Source organism: Vulpes lagopus, chromosome 3 (assembly GCF_018345385.1).
Source record: "Vulpes lagopus strain Blue_001 chromosome 3, ASM1834538v1, whole genome shotgun sequence".
In the NCBI taxonomy this organism is placed as follows: domain Eukaryota; kingdom Metazoa; phylum Chordata; class Mammalia; order Carnivora; family Canidae; genus Vulpes; species Vulpes lagopus.
This window is the reverse complement of record NC_054826.1, coordinates 87895583-87912480: the sequence shown is the minus strand read 5'-3', so window position 1 is coordinate 87912480 and position 16898 is coordinate 87895583. Positions and strand designations below refer to the sequence as shown.

General features: G+C 36.4%; 1 protein-coding gene across 13 annotated transcripts in view; it reads right to left on the bottom strand.

The window, feature by feature from the left end:
* Window positions 1-16898, bottom strand: part of CHRM3 (cholinergic receptor muscarinic 3) — a 504026-nt gene that overhangs the window by 348831 nt on the left and 138297 nt on the right. For 11 of the 13 annotated variants that reach the window (XM_041747554.1, XM_041747545.1, XM_041747543.1 and 8 more), the window contains exon 2: window positions 10069-10176. The exons of 1 other annotated variant lie outside the window; for it this stretch is intronic. The gene's annotated coding sequence lies outside the window, so the exon portion shown is untranslated. Of the gene's footprint in view, window positions 1-10064; window positions 10177-16898 lie in introns of all 13 variants that reach the window. One more of the 13 variants, XM_041747550.1, reaches the window with a different exon arrangement.

Below are 16898 nucleotides of genomic sequence, written 5' to 3'. Positions count from 1 at the left end.
CTTTCCCTCTCTGTCAAATAATAAATAAAATCTTTATTTTTATTTATTTATCTTTAAAAAGATTTTATTAAAAAAATAAAAAAATAAAAAGATTTTATTTATTTATTCATGAGAGACACAGAGATAGAGTCTGAGACACAAACAGAGGGAGAAGCAGGCTCCCCGCGGGTAGCCCAATGTAGCACTCGATCCCAGGACCCGGGGATCACACACTGAGCTGAAGGCAGACACTCAACCACTGAGCCACCCAGGCATCTTATAAATAAAATCTTTAAAAATTAAAAAAATACATATTTGGAGGGACAGAGAAATGGGAAAAAAGGGAATGTACTGTTATATTATTAAGAGGAAAAAGGTATGAGTTTTGTAATCCCACATTTGTGTAAAAGTATGTAAATTTTAGATGTCTACAATATGGGGGTGCCTAGCTGGTTTAGTCGCTGGAATTTGGGGCTCTTGATCTCAGGGCTATAGGTTCAAGCCCCATATTGGGTGTAGAGATGACTTAAAATTTTAAAAAGTCCAGAATAGGGGATCCCTGGGTGGCTCAGCAGTTTAGTGCCTGCCTTTGGGTGTGATCCTGGAGTCCTGGGATCAAGTCCCACATCAGGCTTCCTGCATGGACCCTGCTTCTCCCTCTGCCTGTGTCTCTGCCTCTCTCTCTCTGTGTCTCTCATGAATAAATAAAATATTTTTAAAAAATAAAAATAAAAAGTCCAGAATATAAAAATATTTGAAGTTACTTTGGAGTTTTTCAGTGGTAAGATTAGAGGTGTTTTGTATTACTTTTTGGATCTTTTTTTGTATTTTAAAGTTTATAAAAATATGGGAAAATTAACGACAATAAAAACATCACTCAGCCTCTGAGTTATAATAAAACAGCAGGATACATTAAAGAAAGGTTTAGCAAAAACAGTTCAACAGTATTTCTTTCCCTAACATTTCTAAAAATTTCTTAACTGAGAAATAGAAGTATTGATATATTTTCTAATTAATGTGCTTTATAAGGGTATTGTTTAATTTTTTTTACAACACAAAACATTTCTCAATATTTTTTTCTTGTTCTTTGCATACATAAATTTTTGGTCCCAGAGAATTTTTGCATACAAGTTACTATACCTCCCCATTTGTACTTTTTCTTCCAAATAAATGGTATATATAGTTAGTTTATCCATCACTCTTAAATTTACTTGGAAAAATGCAATGTGACATCCACTGCTGTTCATTTCAAAACAAAAGAGCCATGAAATGTTTTATTACTCCTTAATGATGGATTTGGATGACACACTGGAAATGATCAACTGTATAAGAACTGAGTTCTGCAATAACAAAAAAGGGGAAAAATGTGATTAAGGCACATCATAGTCATTGGAATAGTGTCATATATATATATACACATCTACAGTTATAAAATCAATGCAATACTTTCCCTTATTAAACATATGCTATTGTGGCCTTCCAGTGAAATGTAACAATGTCATCAATTCAGGCACAAGAAATGTTGATTAGCTTCCTATAACAGATATGTCTTTACCAAAATAAACAAGTCACTATGCTCTCTCTTGAAATTCTTCCTAGTTTTCTTTGAAATCTTACAAAGAAAATTTTATATTTAAAAAAGTCAGTCCCTCAGAATTTGATGTTAAACTCTGATGCGGTGGTTAAACTGTCAGTTGTTTGCATTTAATTAGAAACTTTTGATTATAATAAAGTAACCAGGGAAAATGTTTTGTAAACAGTATTCAAGGTCAAGGTTAGGGTCAATGTTAAGATGAAATCCAAGATCTGATGTTATTATCCTTATGTTTTATATTTTTAAAGATTTTATTTATTTATTTGAGAGACAGAGAGAAAGAGAGAGAGAGCATGTGCAAGAGTGTGCACACAAGGCGGGAGCGGAGAGGCAGAGGGAGAAGGAGAAGCAGGCTCCCTGCTCATTATATGGGGCTCGATCCCAGGACCCTGAGATCATGACCTGAACCAAAGGCAGACATTTAACTGACTAAGCCACTCAGGTGCCCCTCAAGATCTGATTTTAAATACTAGTATTTAAATAAGCATTTGTGCCCATATTGGAACATTTCTTTAGGAAATATACTGTAGTAATATAAACTGGTGAATCCATGTAAAATGATCTTAATCCAGGTCCAGAGTATCAACTGGTTATCAAGGTATTTCCATGGACTGTGAATAATGGAGACATACTGCTTTTCTTAGACAACCTTTTCATGTATTATAAAACTCACAGATTTAGAGAAAGTGATGGAGAATGGTTATGGTGATTATCATTTTATGTCATAATTATTATGAGGTCAGCAAGAACTATCCCAGTGATAGAGTGGGGATAAGAAGATAAGGAGGGCCATATCAGTGAAAGAGGACTGGCAGATATCTTAGATGTTTCTGGCACAAGAATTCACTCAGCCAGTGTGGACTGAGCATCCTGCTAGGGCTCAGCACTGTGACATGTTCTATCTTGGATTGCAAAGGGAACTTGGCAACACAGATGCAAGAGAAGCTTAAGAGTCCTATTAGGGCCAGGAAGCTGAACATACAGTGAAGGATTTCAGTTCCATAAATACTTAGTAAGTAATGGCAGAGAAGCAGACTCAGGGGACTCAGAATTCTTACATTTGGCAAAAAACTTGGACCAATATCTTAATGGATGTGTTGGCATTTTCCAGGCATAACAGAAGGTGAAGGCATTCTAGGCAAAGAGGAGAACAGAGGCTAGTCCAGGCTTGTGGCCCAGTAACACAAAAGATCTTAATATGTGGAATAGCTGAGAATACCAACCCGAGCTCAAATGTTAGCTGTGTGAGTTGGTGGAGCTGGATATATTTAAAGAATTTACAGGAGGGCCGCTTCTTCTCACTGAAATGTGCCTGGATTTTAATCTCAAGGCAAAGGGCTATGGGGAATGTTTGTACAAAGAGTAAAATATTCAGAATTCTGTGTTAGAAAGGATTCCAACAGCAAGAGCAATAACATACCAGAGGGAGTAATGCTGCAGTCCGAGTCTATTACAATGCTAATTGTAATAGTTTAGGTATAAAATCACAGGACCAAATAGTAGTCACGTCAGGCTAAAGAATAGGATTGGTTTTATTTGGATTTAAGAGAGAGACAGAGAGAGTGAGCACAGGATGGGGGGCAGAGGGAGAGAGAGAATCTTAGGCAGATTCCATGCCCAGAGTAGAGCCTCATGCGGGACTCAATCTCAGGATCCTGAGTTCTTGACCTGAACTGAAATCAAGAGTCAGATGTTCACCTGATTGGGCCAGCCAGGCACCCCAAGAATAGGATTGTTTAATAGGACATGAGGTCGGGATCCCTGGGTGGCGCAGCGGTTTAGCGCCTGCCTTTGGCCCAGGGCACGATCCTGGAGACCCGGGATCGAATCCCACATCGGGCTCCCGGTGCATGGAGCCTGCTTCTCCCTCTGCCTGTGTCTCTGCCTCTCTCTCTCTCTCTCTCTGTCTGTCTCTCTCTCTCTGTGTGTGTGTGTGTGTGTGTGTGTGTGTGACTATCATAAATAAATAAAAATTAAAAAAAAATAAGACATGAGGTCATCTGGACTGATCACTCACTTCAGTTAAAGAGGTGAGGAATTCCAACGGGGAACTGCACCAGTGGTCATAACAGGTACTAGGGGAGGAGTAAGCGGGGAATTAAAAATTAAATTCAAATTTGGGTTTATAAAATTGTAACTGCTGTCTGAATGCCATGAACTCCTTACTTCAAATGACATTTACAGAGCACCCCAGGGATCTCTGTACTAAGTGTTGGCTATCATGAGAGAGATACTGAGGAATAAGAAACTATCTATACTGATATAAAGGAATTACTGAAATGAAGATTTTGAAAAAAGTATGGACTAAAAAGGACAAATTAAGAAGACAGAATTTAGAAGAAGGAGAGGGGATTAGATGAGTAATAGCAGTTTTCTAACTTTTTTGACTGTGGCCCCCAATAATAAACACACTTTATCTTTAACACATCTATACACAAATATAAATGAAACAAAGGCTTTATAAAAAGTAATGATGGGATATACTCGGGCCTTTTTTGTTTTCCCGTGTTTCATCTAAAAATGCTGCCGGCAATCTACTAAGCTGATTATGATCAACTCAGGGTCACCCTTGAAGTTTGACCAACGCTGACAGAGAACTCCAATGGAAAGCCTAGTTTTTTGTTCAGCAGCCAGCTGAACACAGAAATCTGAGTGTCAGGAGTGATGTGATTCAGTTGCCTTACTCATTAGCTGGCAAAACAGAATCTGAACAAAGGGAGAGGGCTCTCTCTACTAATTAAGTGGCTTTTCCCCACTCTACACAGCCCCTGAGGATCTCCTGGCCCATGGCAGAAAGGAAAGAATAAGATTAAAGTCTATGATTCAGTTACTTTTTAAAGTTAAAAAAAATAAACTTTTGGTAATACAGTCTAAGCTTGTAGTTTATCTCTCAAAGAAACTAGGAAGCATCATTCTAACTCAACGATCATTTATTTGCTTCTTCCTTTGTGCCCCACGTTGTGTTAATTCCCCACTGAGAGTTATAACAAGACTGAAATAAACAACCTCAAACTCCCATACAATGGGTTTTTCCTTGCCTTAAGACTTATTATTTCTATCTTGCAACTTATCATATGTGCTTCCTCCTTAAGGAAGGTGGAGATGCATCTCTAGCTGAATTGAAGAAGATTCTGACATTCTTTTTTTTTCTTTTTAATATTTATTTATTTATTTGACACAATCGAGGGAGGGGGAGAGAGAGAGAGAATATCAAGTAGACTGTGAGCTGAGCGTGGAGCTTAATGCAGCTGACCCCGAGATCATGACCTGAGCTGAAACCAAGAGTCAGACACTTAACCAACAGAGCCACCCAGGTGCCTCAAGACTCTGACATTTCTCTAACCTGTTTAATATATTTTAATAGACAAATATTAGGAGTATTAGACACTGAAATGCAACTGTAATTACTCTGCTGTTAGAGTGCCATACTTTGCAGGTTGTTCGTACACAGGATGGGGAGTCAATGATAAATACTTTGTCAACAAGTTTTACTTTGTCAGAAATCCTTTATTTTTGCTCTCTATATGGAGTAGTGGAAAAAAGCAAAATTAGCACTGAGGAGCTATTCGTGTTCCTCTACCTAGTGCTGTTGGGCCCCATGTCAAAAAGCCATCAGATATTATCATTTGACTACATTATTTTTTAATCTATGTTATTTTTAAAAAGCTAGATTTAAAAATCCACTATCAAGAATGGCTATGAAACCTTTTGTCACATTTTGTATCAAGCACTGATTTTTACATCAATGGCATGGAAGTTAAGTGATCTTGATTTGGGAAAGCTACCAAAATCATATACTCAGAGAACCCTGAAAGTAGGTAAGTTTTCAAACACAAAGCTCTGCTTCATGAAAAGAAAAGGAATGTTTTTTAAAGGGAGGCATGGTTATGATGTTTTTCATTTCCCCCCAACAGGAATGGGCTACTTTATCTATCCCTGCAATCTAAGTAATCAGAGTTTAACATACACTTATTTGCTGAGCTTAAAAGGTCATTATTTCACATCCAAAAATCACTAAAAATGATTGACTCACTGGCTCAGCACAGTGCATGGCTGATACTTTGTTTATCCAATTTTTTACTTTTTCCTTTTGTCACAAGCTCTGCACATCTGATACTACATTTCTAATTAGGTAATGTATATGAATCAATGACTCTGGTTCTACAACCAACTTTCACATGATTAGGTAACACAAGTGCAACACATCCACTTGACTCCATGCTTTAGCAGAGAAAGAACTTCAACTGTGATTGAAGAATAAAAGATTGGAGTTGCATTTCTTCTGTGTTGTTTTTTCCCATTTGGGTCTCAGTGTGTGTACATTTTCAGCCCCCCTTGGTCCCCATAACCACTCTCAAAGCAATCTGATGATGCAAAAATAGTCCTGAGGATTTCTCCTTTAGATTCTGGAGCACCTACAAATAATCTTACAATGAATAAGGAAAACAAGATAGGAAACACATGAACCATTTGTAAACAAAGATTGTGATAGTTTATCAAAATGTTCATTTCTGGAATTGATCAGAATATGAAGTTTTGGTGAATAAGAATTTCCAACTTTGTAATCTAAAATAATGCTTTAGAGAAAATTCAACAAAATAATTATTTTTGCTATAGAAAGCAACTGCTTTTATGTAAAGTTAAATTTATTACTATTTGTATATACGTATATTATATATAAATAAGATATATATATGTATATATATACATATACACATATACACTTTATGTCCTCCTCCATACTTTCTGCTCCCCACTCCCCAGAGGCTACCTAGAAAACTCTATGAAAACAGGAATTTTGTTTCTTGTTCACAGCCTTAGCGCCTACTGCACAGAAGGAGGTCCAAAAATATTTGTTGAATGAATAAAGGGAATACTCGACTTCTCCAGTTCAAATATTTAATATACTTTAAAACATGATTTCCTTTCAGATTATTTAGTCCCCTAAAATTTTAAATGATTTCAAAATATTATAAATATCTTCTTTAGGGCAGCCCGGATGGCTCAGCGGTTTAGCGCCACCTTGGGCCCAGGGCGTGATCCTGGAGACTTGGAATCAAGTCCCACCTTGGGCTCCCTGCATGGAGCCTGCTTCTCCTGCCTGTGTCTCTGCCCCCTCCCCCTTTCTCTCTCTCTCTCTGTGTGTCTCTTATGAATAAATAAGTAAAATCTTAAAAAAATATATCTTCATTATTTAAAAGCAAATGTTAAAACCACTGCTTCTTCAAAGCTATCTCTGTTTCCCAGGCTTATTTTTTTACTGCATTTATGTGTTCCTTGTTGGAGGAAACAGATCTGTTGAGTGCATATCTAAGAGACAGTAAAACACTTTAATATCTGTCCATGGGAGAGAGAAGCAAAATATGAGAAAAGTCATCAAATTCTTTTCAACTAATTGAGCGAAAAGAAATAATTAATGTAAAACCATTTGGTGAGGTGCCTGGTGTACAGGACACATTCACTGAGACCAAGAGTTTAGTCTCAATTTTGTGAAAGCAATCGATTTCACTATGAAACACATGCTGATTTCATGGCATTTACACTGACCATTCATATGAAAAAAATAAGACATAAGACAATATGTTGAATGAGATATTACTAAGGATAAATTGTCCAGTCTTAAAACTAACACCTGCTTGCATCTGTCACTGAGGACATATCTCAAATAAATGCATATTCTCATTTTTATTCATATCAGTTGTTGCAGAAGGATAAAAGAAGGAATATTATTAATTATAATTTTATAAGCTATTTATTCTCTAGGTCATGAAATAAACATGGCTGAAAATCTGAAGCTTATATTTTCAAAATTTTATTTCAGAAGTCAAATTAGTTTTCTACTTTCATAAAATAGGATATGCCTTCATATGTATACGCCCATTCCAAAGTGATGAGGCTGTTACAAATTCAGGTTATGTAAGTATGCATGTAAATCAGTAGTGTGCAACGCATATTATACATCTCCTTTGTAAAAGAAGCTGTTCTTGAACAGCTGCTGTGAAGATGGCATGATGATGTTGCATAATTTGAGATGAAACCCCACTGCACAGTAACTAGCTCAGTAGATGGTACTCACCATTATTATTACTAAATTTCAACATACAACTATAAGTTCTTGAGCTAAAAAGAATGTCAAAATATAGTCACTGAGATATTCTAATCTTCAAATACATAAAATGAAGACTTAAATGAGATATTCTCTGATTCTGAAAATGTCCTTCTTGCCATATGTTATATTTAGGGAACTTTAGAAGTGTGCCCAATTATAAAATTGACTTTGTTAGATCCAGAATTTCAAAAAAGACAAATGAATAAGTTAAATCAAATCATAAAATGCAAACATAACTTATATATGGCATCCTGATTTTTTAAAAATTACTTTAAAACTACATTATATAATAATTTGTAATTATATCTTCACAGCTCTCGATGCAGGGAATTGTTTACCATTCCTTGCCAGATGCTCTAGTAAACCATCGTAACCAAAGCAGTATGAGATATATTTTAATTATTTCCTTTTCTTCCCTCCAGAAACGGAGACTTCAAAAGGTTCAGTACCACCATAAATTAACAAATGGTTATGAACCTAGAGCTTTCTGATTCCAAAATCTGTGATGGTCACCACAATCCCACACTCGTCTAGTAAATAATAACCATTAATACTAACTGGTTACTAAGCACCACACAGCACTCCTAAGCACTTCACTCTAGTAACTCACGCAATCCACACAACAACCCTATGAGATAAATATTCTTATTATTAGATTTATTTTATGAATGAGCAAACAAAGGCACAAAGAGATTAAGTGATTTGTCCAACGTTGCAAACCTGGAAAATGAAAGAATTGGCTTGCAACTCCAGTCAGGTGTCAGTCTGACTCTTGACAGCCATCCATACTTAAGGACTATGCTACAATATTACTTAGTGAATATAGGTTACCTATTAAGGTTTTTTTTTCACCTAAATGCAAACACTATGTAATAAACCTTTTGCTCTTCAATAATAATCATATCCAATTTCTAGAGAATAATTTGCAAACCAGTCTCATTGAATTGGCCTCGTTATATAACAACTTGTTTAATTTTAGTGAAAAAAGTCTTTCTCAATCTAATTAAATATATTTGTTAAGATTTTTATTTTCAATTTTTTAAACTGAGTAGCTGTATTCTGTTAGCAAAAGAGAATGTTCATATGAGGTACTGAAGAGAGTGCAGTAGAAAGGAATTAAATATATTAAACCATACAAATAATATCTGATTGGATTTCTACATCATGTCCTTAGTATCCTGAAAATAAACTATATTACATAGTTAACATAATTACCATATACATTAGATAAAAAGTATCTAATGTATCTTTTTTCCTCCAAGTTAAATTCCCAAAATTAAGTCTAATAAGTGACTATTCTGGAGATCAGAAGCAGAAACCTAATTCTTATAGTTGGCGATTGGGTGTCCAGTGTGCATTGAAAAACATGTTTCTCTCATTTCTCAAAATTTAAACACAATTTTCTCAAATACAAAAAATTAATTTGAGTCATGAATTAAAATTAGGTATGATTTTATATTCTAGGGGAATAATACACAAAATATCAAGCTGTATTAACCACCTTAAAAAGGAAAGTATATGGGGATTATGGAGCGCACTTATTGTGATGAGCAACGGGTGACATATGAAGTATTGAATCACTAATTGTACACCAGAAACTAATATTATACTGTCTGTTAACATTACTAGAATTTAAACTTAAAAAATAAAAAAAAAGCAAAGTATGATCACAACTTTTGTCCAACTCCCTAATTGAAATATAGGTCAGTCACAGCTGACCTAGATGGGATTTTTTAATGGAGTTTGTGGTTAACTAATAATTTCATATTATTATCTCACTGGATCTATAATCTTATTAATTAGGTAAAGCAGAAATTCTTCCTCTCATTTTGCAGATGGAGAAAACTGAGGCCTGGAAACCTAAGGAACTAGTCATATGATAAAAGTAAGGTTTTCTGACATAGCATAACTCCCTTTTCATGACACTATAAACATCACCTATCATTTACCATAGGACACATGTGTAAGTGGAAGCGTTATCACATACCTTGTTTAAAACTATAATAAAAATCAAACCCCTTCAATACATTAGGTAAAATTTTTACGCTTATATTGCCAGATTTATATGATATTACACAAACAAAAGGCATTGAAACTTCCCAATAAAATTTTTTCTCAGTTAAAAGAGAGGTAAAATTCTATACTCCTAAACTCTGCTATGAAAATGCATATATATTACTATACAAATAGACATACACATACATAACAGATGCATTTTAACCTGTTCTTTCATTTTGCAGTTGGTTGGCACATAACTAGAATAAATCTAAATACATTCATAACAGCAACATGAACACCTTTACCCTGCACGTTTTTTCATTATAAATATATACTCTGTTGAAGATCTCAATATGTAACTATGTAAATGATAGTAGAAAATACCTACTAATGAAGGCCCTTCGAGGTGTACATCAGGACGGGAATGTTTATAGTTCCATCAATCCACAGCTCACTGAGCAATTCAGACTGAAATATGTGCCATCACTATTCAGATCTAAAAAGACACACAAAGAGAGAACAAAGTCAGTAAGTGTTATTTTATATCATTCATACAAGAGTATCTTTCCAACCTACAGCATTAAGAAAAATGTTTGGCAGGGATGCCTGGGTGACTCAGTGGTTAAGCGTCTGCCTATGGCCCAGGGCATGATCCTGGAATCCTGGGATTAAGTCCTGCATCAGGCTCCCTGCAGGGAGCCTGCTTCTCCATCTGCCTCTCTCTCTCTCTCTCTCTCTCTCTCTCTCTCTGTGTGTCTTTCATGAATGAATAAATAAATCTTAAAAAAAAAAAAGTTTGACATCCAGCAGAAGGGCCTTAATGCACACATCTCTGTTTTCCCCACAATGCATAGTATAGCCATGGAAATGCACTATGCAGTCAACAAATAAGTCTGATTAGAAAGTAGTAAATTTAGTAGTAAATTGGTGTAACATTACTGAAGGCTATACATTTACCAACAAAGAATAAAACAGAGATGCCTGAGTGGCTCAGTCAGTTAAGTGTCTGACTCTAGATTTCAGCTCAGGTCATGATCTCAGGATCGTGGGATCAAGCCCCACATCAGGCCCTCTGCTGCACATAGAGTCTGCTTAAGATTGTCTCTCTCTCCTCTCTCTGCCTCTCCCCACTGCCCCTCACATTCTCTCTTTCTCTAAAATAAATAATAATAAAAAGGACAAAACAAAGGGCATTTTTAACACCCTAAGTATATGGAATACATTTTAAGGCCTACATACCAAACATTATATCATGTCTCTGAATGATAGTTTTTTGGGGGTTTTTTTGGCTTCACAACAAAGCTGCAACATAGATAATCTCATTTACAACATTTAGGGCTCAGAATAGTAGAGCAACTGGGCCCAGACTCTGACCTCTTTCAACATACCATGTGGAGTGTGCAGGCACATGCCTCATCCTACACTTACTTGTACCCCATATGTCCTACAATATGAGTAACAGATACCAAGAAGATCATAGAAAGATGAATTTCATTGATCTCTGCCTCCCCTGTAGTTCTCTGGAAGATAAGCATGGTACTCTGCTCATCACCATATGTAGAGCTATAAAGTGAGATTTCATTTTGGGATTTAGTGCCTGGCACATGTAAATATTTGCTAAGTAAATGAACAAGTAAATGGCAACAACAAAAGTAGGAATTGGCTATATTTTTTGTCTAAATTCACATTTTTTGTTTCATCAATCCTTTCATTTACCTGCCAAAGTTATCTTCCTGTTTGCAACATGATCTCAAGAGAAAAAAAGTAGAATAAGTAATTTGAAAAATCATGTGAATTATACTCATATATGTTCCCTCAAAGAATTACAAATTAATTAGCAGTCAGTTTAATTTTTCCTCAATTAAAGAGATTCCTGAAGAACGGCAAAAGGTTAAGAACAAAGAAATTTTCCAGAGGAAAAGAATTCACCTTTCATGCTCAGATCAGATACCAGCTTGCTAACAGAACCTAAGCACCTTCCCCTATGCCAGATCCCTTCATGCTGTCCTTCCCTGGCACAAAGGCAGGAGCAAACAGAAATGACTAAAGCCTCCAGGAAGGAACTAGAAAAAGTTTCTTTGGATTGGAGATGCTGTAGAAAAAGTTACATTCAGAGACTCCAACAGTCAGACCCAAAATGACCCTGCTGAAGAAGCAGTGAGTACTGTGGTGCACTGTCTAGAGCAGAGGCTGGCAAACTGCAGCCTGCTGTCTGTTTTTGAGCTAAGAATGGGTCTTACATTTTTAAATCGTTGAAAGGAATCAAAAGAAGCATGCAAATTATTTGAAATTCAAATTTCAAAGTCTATAAATAAAGTTTTATTGGAACATAGCCACAGCCATTCATTTACATAGTCTCTGGCTGCTTTCACACTACAATGGCAGAGTTGAGAGGTTGTGACAAATAGCATGACTCGCAGAGTCTAAAATATAGACTATATGACCTTTTATTGAAATGGTTATCTGCTTTCTGGTCTAGAGAATTGTTAACCCTTCTTTTGGAGGGGATAATATTAGAGAAAGAGCACGCTATCGGGCAGACTGTAAGCAAGTGGTGGGAATCCAATCCTCTCATAAGACGGGGAGTCCCAAAGGCAATGCAACAACTGATCATGGCCAAGCTTGTTTGGGAGGGGCAATGGGCTTTTCCCTGTAAGAGACACCAGAAAGGAGGTTAGACTCCACCACATTCAATCTGGCACACAGGCTGGGCCGATGCGGATGGATGGAGAAAGCAGGCCACCAGGATAGGTGTCATTTTCCAATGGGCCAAGATGTTCTCACTAGCCATATCTAAGGATGGATAAAGGGGTGATGAAGGTAAACAAAACACAGCATAATGCCTATAAAGAAGAAACTGTTGTGATGAACATCGGGTATTGCATGTAAGTGTTGAATCACTAAATTGTATACCAAAAACTAATATTACACTGTATATTAACTAGCATTTAAATATAACTTAAAAAATAAAAAAGATAATTTATAAGTCTTATTAAAAATAATCTGCTCTGTGGCCCACAGAAAACCATGCTATCTTTATGAAGAGGAAACATTTACATTTGAAAGACATCAAAGAAAATTAAAATAAGTTTTGTAGAACATCCGTGTTGTACTGTCAATGAAGTTTGAGACAAAGCAGAACAAAATCCCAAAAATTTATCTTCACAGAAGTTAATTACACTGAAAGAGGGGCATCTGGGTGGCTCAGTGGTTGAGCACCCACACCTTTAGCTCAGGTTGTGATCCCGGGTCCTGGGGTTGAGTCCCACATTGGGCTCCCTGCCTCTCCCTCTGCCTACATCTCTGCTTCTCTCTGTGTGTCTCTCATGAATAATTTTTTAAAAATCTTTTTAAAAAAACAAATAAATGAGAAGCCATTGATGTGGTTTTCCATTTAAGTACTAATTGCATCTTGGTGAAGAGGGGAGAGATTCTGATCTCAAAGACTTGGCTCTGAGCACCAAATTCACCATTTTCTTGCTGTATGACCTTGAACAACTTCAAATTCAAAGTCTCATTTCCACCACCTCTAAAACAGGGTTATTCAAAACTTAGAAGAAAAAAAAAGTACATAGAATGTCCAGCATATTGCCTGTCACGTGGGAAGTATGTGATATTTACCAGCTTCCACCTTCTCTCAGATCGACCTCTGCTTACTTTCCCACCCTCCTGTGCTAACACTCATCCATCCACCATGACAATGACAGCTATAAGAAAAGGATTACTGGAATGTAGGTCTCTCCTGACTTTGCATTTTCTGCTTTCTTTGGGTAGATTACACTTTTTTTTTTTTTTTAGATTACACTTTTTAACATTGAGCTCTTTTCTAATATCACTGATAAATTGGTATTGGCTTGAAAAAAAATGTTTAATTCAGTAGTGAATTTTGTTGCCACCCTGAATCCCTTGGGCAGAATTATACAGCCACAACCTTTTGTGCATAAGCCTAATACTATAAGTCATAGTGTATTCTTTGTTAATATGTGTCTTTCCCAGGAGATTGTATCTTGATTATCTTCATTGATACCATGATATCAAAATGACCACTATAGTCTCATGCACAAGACAGATATGTAACACACACACACACACACACACACACACACACCCCACAGACATTTCTGCCTACCTACTACTAGCCTAGCAGCGGAGACCACACCCAAGTCTTTTGACTCTTGTTGACCAGACAACACCTCTTTCATGCCAGCTGCAACCTGAATATAATAGCGATTCAGAAATGCTTGGTGCACAAGACATCTGTTATTTGTTGAAAGAAGAAATGAAGAATGAACAGAAGAAGAATGCAAAAACAAACGTGGTAAGGATCTGGTAAGGAAGAAATGAAGAATGAACAGAAGAAGAACGCAAAAGCAAACCTGGTAAGGATCTGTTGAAAAAATGAACAGTTAGCACATTCTTGGGGGGCACCTACTGCTTAATTATCCTGGAAATCCATTTGGAAATATGGACAAAACAGTATACATCTCTTCATCTTACAGATTTGGGCAAATCAAGTTCAAGAGTAGTTCTCAATTACAATCTTTCCCACTTCTTGAAATGTGTCACTCTGGGAGGTACAACCTCAAGGTCAACCTATTTCCAGTTTTAATTTTTTCAGAAGAATAAGTTAAAAATGAGCAAAGAATAGGAAGTTCTTTCTTGATTAATGTCACACAGAGGTGGAACCTTACATATATCAAATTCTAGGCATTTCTACTTAAACTAAGCTTGGTGTCTATTTTGTTAAAAGAAGCTCTTAACAGAATACTTACTGTGTAGTCAATAAGTAGTAACTTTTTATTTAAAGATTTTATTTATTTATTTATCAGAGACAAAGAGAGAGGGAGGCAGAGACACAGGCAGATGGAGAAGCAGACTGCCTACAGGGAGCCCAATGGGAGACGATCCCGGGACTCCAGGATCACAACCCAAGGGGAAGGCAGACACTCAACTGCTTAGGCATCACTAAGTGATAGTTATTGTTACTACTATTATTATAACCCAACAAAAGGGAAACAGTTTATTACTGTGGACTGTTATATCCTGAAACTTATATTATGCTTTGTTTGCTATAATAATAAGTATGGAAGTTATGCTAACATAAGAATATGTATCTGTAAACACAGAATATAAAAGCTATGATAGGCTCATTAAAATTACAGATAATTTCATGTGAGCGAATAATAAATACTGGAAGACACTATGATTTAGATAAGACTGTGATTATAGCTAACTTTTCTGAAATAAACTGAATTTCAAAAAAGTGCAAACTTGCTTGAATTCAATTTATGTTTTTAAAAAAGCAGACATGTCTACATTTTTTTTTAGATTTTTTTTTTAATTTACTTATTCATGATAGACAGAGAGAGAGAGAGAGAGAGTGAGAAAGAGAGAGAGGCAGAGACACAGGCAGAGGGAGAAGCAGGCTCCATGCAGGGAGCCCGACGTGGGAACCGATCCCGGGACTCCAGGATCAGGGCCTGGGCCAAAGGCAGGTGCTAAACCGCTGAACCACCCAGGGATCCCACATGTCTACATTTTTAAAAGTGGTGGTAACAACCCAGACTCCTCCACATTTGAAATCTCACTTTTTCTCTGAGCAGGAGAATGCTCACTGTTGTTTTACTAAGAGCTATTTGTTTGTCTACTTATTTTGCTCTTGGAAACGTAAACATTTAGCAGTGGGTTTAAAAAAGCACGAATTACTGAAACTAAGTTCTCTTTGAAATGGAGTCATTTAAACTATCTACTCTACTAACATAGACAAGTTTACCTTAATATTTGCCAATTAGCATAAGTAATCAACACATGATGATGCTGACTCCTGCAGTAGGAAGATTTATATATATTTCATACAGAGAGTGCACTGTTTTAGCGAAACCACATAAAAGATAATGACAAAAGTCATCACCCAGAAAGGGAGACAACATTTGACAAAAGCAACAGCTGAAGCTCAAAAACATGTTGATTTGTGCTCAGACAGGACCTGAAAGCTAACTCTGCCGGAGGATTTCCAGCTAACAGCTCATCTTCTCAGACTGAAGGCAGTTTGAACCTGTGTCACTCACTCACGAGGCAACTGATGTTCTCTTATTCTCATTGTATTATAACAGAACAAAGCCACAGAAATTTAAAGAAATCTGTTTAATCAAAAGCATCTTCTATGAAAGAAAGTACAAAAGAGTGATCTTGATTGTATAACAATGAAACCTGATCACCCAGGAATCAGAAGCAGTTCCTTCTGCGTGAATGGGTGGCTTTTCTCTCATACAATGATTATGCCCAGAGATCCACGGATCTGATATACACATGGCTTGAGCACACTAATGGCTATGCCCAGGGCACACAATGATATTCTGGATGAAAATACACATCTTAGTTATGTTTCCCACTATCGAAAAGAAATTTGATGGGTACTTATCTTTCTCTCTTAGGACTCTAATTTTCATGAGAATTAACTATTTTAGTAACTCCATTGGGCAGCTATAGTGTTAAGGTAGGAAATAATAAATCAAAATGAACAATAGCTTTGCTGAAAAAGGCTCAGACATCACCAAAGTAGAAGGTGTATTTCTAAGTTTGTTTTAAATTGCTACTGGGTAGGTTTATATGTGTTTACATTTGTAATGAGGCAACTGTCACTTCATGTTTATGTTTATTGGCTATTAAACTTTAAAGACTAGTGGTAGTGACAATTAACTTCCATCCTTATTCTACATTTGCTTTCTTGATGTTCCAGTTAGTCTTTTCTATTAATTTTAAGAAAGGGACAGTTAAATTTACTAGACAAAAATCAGTAAACTTTTCATATGTAACATACAAAACAGAGATAGCAGAGTCTAACTTAATTTAAATTTTAAGTCTAACCCCAATATTATCTGATTGGGTTGAAACATCCATTTGGCAGGCTGTGGATAAAGCATTCTCTTATGAATCACAGCTGTCATAATGGTGGAGAAGTGGCCTAGCCTTTTGATGGAGGGGCAGTGTGGAGGTTAGCTAATGCAGTAAGACAGTGGAAAGTTAGGGCAAAGGGCCAAGAGAGAAAAGGTAGGAAGCACTTTCTATTGGCATCTTCTTGAAAAGAAAAAAAAAAAACCTTTCAGAGACTCTCATCACCCTTTGTGATCACATGGAAGATGACAGCTATTAAGTTAAAAGAAGAGATACTTGGGAAAACCCTCCCAAAAGGCTATGGTACAATCTAGAATCTCATTA